Source organism: Solanum tuberosum, unplaced genomic scaffold, assembly GCF_000226075.1.
Source record: "Solanum tuberosum cultivar DM 1-3 516 R44 unplaced genomic scaffold, SolTub_3.0 scf00332, whole genome shotgun sequence".
Lineage (NCBI taxonomy): Eukaryota > Viridiplantae > Streptophyta > Magnoliopsida > Solanales > Solanaceae > Solanum > Solanum tuberosum.
The window spans coordinates 530,745-537,483 of NW_006239255.1; positions in this window are offsets into that span (position 1 = coordinate 530,745).

Genomic DNA, 6,739 nt, shown 5'->3' on the forward strand with positions numbered 1-6,739 from the left:
GAATTTCAACATTACAAAAATAAAAATACCAACCTCCATAGGTTGGAATTTAAAAAAATGAATATTCCGACATAAAATAAAAACCGACCTCGAGAGGTCAGTAAATACCGACCTCCAGAGGTCGGTATTGAATAGCGACCAAGCTTTTTCCGACCTAAGCTGGGATGTCGGTTTTAGGTCGGTATTTCAAGGAATACCGACCTCCGGAGGTCGGTATTCACAGTTTTTTTAGTAGTGTTTATAAATTGGAGAATTTAGGAACTCCATAGAGGAAGGGATCCATGGATGAAGACTATCATACCTCAATGGCAAAAGCTTGCCTTCAATGGTGGGATTGGATACTTGACTTGAAATCCTAGGTTGACTCCTTCTTCTTCAAGCTTTCTAGAGAGAGAAATATTTTGGAGAGGAAGACTTGTTCTTCTTTTAAGAATTTGAGAGAATGATTTCAATTGGGGAAATTGGGGTGAAAACATTTATATAGGACTTTAGATGAAGGGTAAAATGACATAGTATTAGGATAGATTAATCTGGAAAAGACCTAAAAGACCTTGACTTAAAACTAACGCAACCTGCTTCACGGTGGACCCCACGGCCCGTGGACTTGGGTCGTGAGGAGGCCCTTGACTTAGGGCTTCACAGTGGCACTGCCACAACAGCCTTGGCGGCTAGTCAAAGGCACCACGGGCTGTTATGATTGTCGTGGTCCTTGACCAGTGGCAAGGGGGAAAAGCCCCCTACTGACGACCACTTAACAACCCAAACAACCCAACTGACTGACGGCCCGTCAACCCCTCCACTGGCCGTCTGAGCCTTCGTGGGAGTAACACCTGCTCAACTGGTCGTGGGGAACTTGCCATGAGCCACCTCATGGACCGTGGTCCCCTTCACGGCCCGTCAGAGGCTTCATGGAGGGTCCCATGGTCCAGTCTTGGCTTGTGAGTTTCCCACTTGAGCCCTTTCTAGACAATTCAAGGTGTTACAATTTCTCCCAAAATTTATAGCCAAACCCATGGTGAACTTCACCCAAAAATAATTTGCCAATAATATTTAAAAATTTGGGACCAAATGCTAGCTAAAAGAAAGTGTTTACAAATACCTTTTGTCTTATACAAAAATAAATAAAATGCTTAAAAGTAAAAGTTACTAAAATAAGTTAATCTAAACACCTTTTAAAATGAAGAAAAATCTATTTATATGATTCACATTCTTTTTTAGTCCATACAAGTCTATATTTAGTAATAATTTAATTTCAAAGTATCTATTTTATATTTAATGAAATAATTTATACTCATATATTATCTATTACTTATTTTAGATTATAAATTTCAAAGTCCAAAACAATGCATTACCAATTACCAATAATTTAAAGTACGCTTGCACAATTAAAGGGTTTTGTTGCAGTCTTAATATAATAGTCATTTTAGTAAATAACCTTAAAATTTAACAAGTTTCTTTGAGACTTATTGCAATGTAATGCATTATCAATTACCAATATGCTCATCTAGATAGTAACGAGGCCGCTCTTCCAGAGCCCTCAATTAATTTGTACTACCATATATTATATTAACATATGTCTTTTTCATAACCGAATGAGAAAAATATTTCTTTTCTCTTAGTATCATATGGATTGTGACACTGTCCAGAAGACACATATTTTCATCACTCATCTTGGATTCAACTGAAGTATGAAAAGTTTTATTTATCTTCATAAAATAAAATTACATAATAAGAAGTGTGAAATAAACCAACAAAAGAAAATTTAAGTACTTCAACTTTAAGTAAGTCATAAAAAACACATAACAACATTATTCCTTTTCAATTTAATGATCAACCTTCAATTGCAATCCCCAAAGAAATTATCAGCTTCTAGATGAGTAATATCATTGAGCCCATCAAATGCATCATCTTTCAATGCTAATGTAACACCTCACTTTTTGAAAGAACTAGAAAGACTTAGAATTGGAAAGAAACCGTTTTTGGAAATAATCAAATTTGGAAAGTTTGACAAAGTTAAGTTAAGTATGAGTTTTGGGTCGACTTCAAACGACCATAACTCCTAGCTCAGGATGAGTTAGGTGTGCTACCAGATACCATAGGAATGATCTTTGAATTATCTTTCCAACGTCACCAAGTTTGCTCAGTTTTGAGTTCGTATGAGGGAGATATGTCCATTCGAAGGGTATTACGGTCTTTTCACTACCCAATTAATTTAATTCATTTTAGTAAGGTTTTAGGAGTCTAAACTGATTAGAATTAATTTCATTCATCCCCAAAAGCATTTAGGGTTTTAGAGAGAAGATTCAAGAGGAGAAAAAGTTCAAAGTTTCAAGCGTTCGTTCAAGAAATTCAAGATTTCGCCAAGAACCTAGTTCTTTGAGGTATGTAAGTTTCCATAGTGTTGGTTCGTTCACCACACGCCAATCATGAGTTTCTTTTGCGAATCTATCCATAAATATTGAGAAATTTAATTTCTTGATGAGTTCTTGATAAGTGTTCTTGAAGTTTCCTTATCGTATTAAGTTTGATGTAAGATTCTACTTGGGTCAACTTCAAACAACCATATCTTTTAGAATATGAAGAGTTATGTGAACCATAACCTATGAAATTAAAGGTATTTGAATCTACTTTCCAACACCACCAATTTTGCGTCAATCCAATTTTTGAGTAAAAAGTTATGACTATTTTAGTAACCTATACAGTGCTGTTACGAATTTAGCCGACGGGAAAACATTAAAAAGGGTTGTTTTTGTTTTTTTTAACCTTCAAGAAAACCCTAAACGAAATTCTTGACTAATAAAAGGCTAAAAAAATAAAATTTTCATCTTTTAATCCATCATTCTCTTCTCTCTCAAACCCTAGGGCAAAACCCTAAGGAAAAATCAAAGTAGAAGACTTCATTCAAGATTCTTCTTCAAGGTAAGTCTTTTTCCAAGAATTCTATTTTTTTCAACTCAAATTCCTCCATACAATTATGAATCACTAATGAACATCGTAATTCTTGGCCATATAGATTTCAAGAAACTAATGCAAGAATCTCAAGAAAGGTTTTCTTGATCGTTTACCTTCAAGCTAGGGTTTCAAGGCTTTTAATCAAGTTCTTCTTCTAGATCCTTTCAAGATTCTTCAAGAACCTTGTTCTTCCAGGTATGTAAGGCTATCATAATGTTGGACTAGTTCATCGTCACACCCTACATCTACTTTCAGATCAGTAAAAGAGTAATCTAGGATACTTTCCCTAGATTTGAGTATTCTTGAGATAAATTGATTTTGAGTTCTTGAGTTCATGTTTCTTTTAAAAGTTCTATTCCTAATTATCCAATTGCTATATTGTTATTGAGATCCTTCATATCATGAATCATAACTCTTGAATTCATAATTCAAATTCAAGAAAGAGTTAAGAGTAGTGTTCAAGAAAGTCTTTGAGTTCAATTGTGAATCCTTTGAGATCAAATGTCGATTTGAGCTAAGTTTTGAGGAAGTTAGTATGAGAATGAGAAGAGTCGTATACATGAGTTCCATATTTTTATGGAGACCCTCGAGTCGAGTCATTCATGTCCATAAATTCCGCATGAACTCCATAAGTTGAGTATCTTTGAGAGGAGTAGTATCTTCAAGTTCTAAGTCTTGAGTATTGAGTTTCAAATCCCTTTGAGATTATATTCCTAGTCATGAGACTATTATATGTTACCCATGAAGTCCTTGAGTTGAGTTGTTCATGCTCATAATTCTGCATGAACCTTATGAGTTGAGCAGTCTAGAGATGAGTAGTATCATTGAGTCATGAGTTCTGAGTACTGAGGTTCTTTATTTCTATTAAGATCCCTAAGTTGAGTCGTTCATGCTCATAATTCTACATGAACCCTGTGATTTGAGTAATAAATTTTAAAAAGTTTTTTGTTAAAGCCAACACTTGAGTTCTTAAACTAAGTTTTGAGAAAATAAAGATGAGTTTTGAGAAAAGAGTTTTCTAAAACATGATTAGTATAACAATCGAGTATGCCATCAATGTATGAGCAGTATGGTATCTAGATATACCATCAATAATGTTTATGCAGTATGACTTTCCGAGTCATCAATGATCATATTATAGTATGATTTTGAAATGTTTTTTTTTAGAAAGAGCAGAGTTGAGTTCATTTTGTTTAAAATGATATATGGGAACTAAGTATTCCCAAGAGTAAATGTTTACAAATTTAAGATGAGACGAAACTGAGATTTCCAAAAGAGTTTTGAGCAGTTTGAGTACCATCTCTTTTAAGAGATAGATTTTTGAGTAATTATCTCAAATCACAAAAAGAGTTATGTTTTTAAAACATATGAGATGAGTATATTTTGGGAGTAGTATTGAGCACCGATATGGGGACGATTTCAGATAACTCAAGTCTCCATAAACCATGTAGCCGACGTAGGTAGAAAGGGTCATGCTTTTTAGATGATTCCTCAATGCTTTTTAGCACAGATTAGTGGATCCACTTAGTGAGTAGGTCTTATACCCTGGCAAAGTATAGGACAATTCTCGCAACGTGGGTGAGACACTGTATCATCACATAACTTAGAGTGATGATTGTCGGTTAAAGAAACTCCCACAAAGATATTTTGTTTTCTTATATACACAGAGTTATATTGTATTTTTATATACAAACCGAGTTGTTGTTGTATTTTTTTTCGATAACTTTGAGTTGTTTTCTATTGTTTTAAGATCTTTCTATATATTGCATCTCCTATTGTTGCTTTGTATATATTGAGTTGAGTATCCAGAGTTGAGTATTTAGAGTTTGAGTACCAAGAGTCGAGTGTCTTATTATTGAGTTGAGTCTTATTTCACTGAGTTGAATATCTTATTATTGAGTTGAGTATCTTATTCCTGAGTTGAGTTAGTTGAGTGAGTTGAGAAGAGGTAAGTACATTTCCTTTTATCAAGTTCAAGCTTATGTTATGCTTTAGAACTCCCCTTACATGCTCGTACATTCTACGTACTGAGTCATTTGGCCCTGCATCGTTTCATGATGCAAATACAGGTATTCAGGGTCATCAAAATGCGCTTCGTTGATACCACATGCAGTTTGAGTTAGCTATGGTGAGCCTCCTTGCTTCCGAAGGGTTCCACTTGTACTTTCAGTTAATCAATTGTTAGGATGTCGTGGGTCTTGTCCCGACTTCCATCTTTGTTAGTTAGAGGCTTTATAGATAGAAAGTAGAGTTTGAGAAGTGTGTTTCATTTATCTTATTAAATGTTTTAAAGACTTAAGTTGCCTATTGTTGGCTAGTTGAATATTCCATTTATATTCAGAGTAAATTATTTGAGTTAAAGCTTTGTATTTGAGTTTCTATGAATTTTATTCAGTTTTTAAGCTTTTGCATGCTTAAGTTAGTCTTCTTCTTGTAGTCAGCCAGGATGAGGGTTACTTGGGGACCAGTAATGGTTTTCGAGTGCCGGCCACGTCCAGGATGTAGGCTCGGGTCGTGACAGCTAAATTTACCTCAACATTCTCATCATATTTCTGAGAAGACACCGCTTGAGATGTGACTTCACCCGGGCACTAGAAAAGGAGGTACCACCTTAATTTCTTTTCTTTTTGAAGGAATTTTGATATAGCTTGACAAAATGCTCATGTGTCCGACATTCATTTTTTAAGTGACCTTTAAGGCCATAACGATGACAGTGATCTCCCTTGCCTTTTGAAGGATTATTTTGAGAACCCATATTGTTCTCACCAACCACCTCGACGATTATTATATCGTCTTTTGTCCTTGCCATGCTCGCGAACATTATCATGACTTCGATTATTTTATCTTATTTCAGACTGGTCATGTGCTTCTACTCCGTGTGCTTTTGGTAATGGAGAAGTTCTAGTGGGACGAGCTTCATGATTTCTCATTAAAAGAGCATTATATTGCTCAACCACCAGAAGGCATGAGATCAATTCAGAGTATTTCTAAAAATCCTTTTCACAGTATTACTGCTATAATATCATATTAGAGGCATGAAATGTAGTTAGTGTTTTTTCTAACATGTCCTCATTTTTTATAATTTCCCCACATAATTTTAATTGAGAAGTGATTCTAAATACAATAGAGTTATACTCAATTATGATTTTATAATCTTGAAATCGTAAGTGCATCCACTCATAACGAGCCCCTGAAAATACTTTTGTTTTGAGGTGGTCATACCTCCTTTTCAAATCTATCCACAATTCAAGTGGATCTTTTACTGTACTCAACCTTCAGGCTTTCATCAAGATGATGACGAAGGAAAATCATAGCCTTCGCTGTATCCTGACTTGATGCTTCATTTCCTTCTATTATAGTATCACCGAGGTCCCCTTAGCGGCAAGGTGAATTTCAACATCAAGTATTCATGACAAATAGTTCTTTTCAGAAATGTCAAATGCTACAAATTCAAGCTTTAACAACTTTGACATGATGAAACTGTCATAAAATAGTTGAGTTAATAATATGATGTTTATTTCATTATATAAAAGATAAATTAATGTTTTAAATAATTAAGAATGTGTATAAACTATATTATATGCATGAACATGGAATATGACAAAAGCATATAAACTCATGAAGTATTGAAACAACAAATTTAGTATATTTTCCAATTATTCTATAATATTTATTACTAGTTTCAGTAGATATTAACGTCAAATATTTAATACATACTATTCTTCTTTGTGACACAAATACTTATAGTAAATGTATGACAAGAAAATGCTTACCAGTATTCTAACTA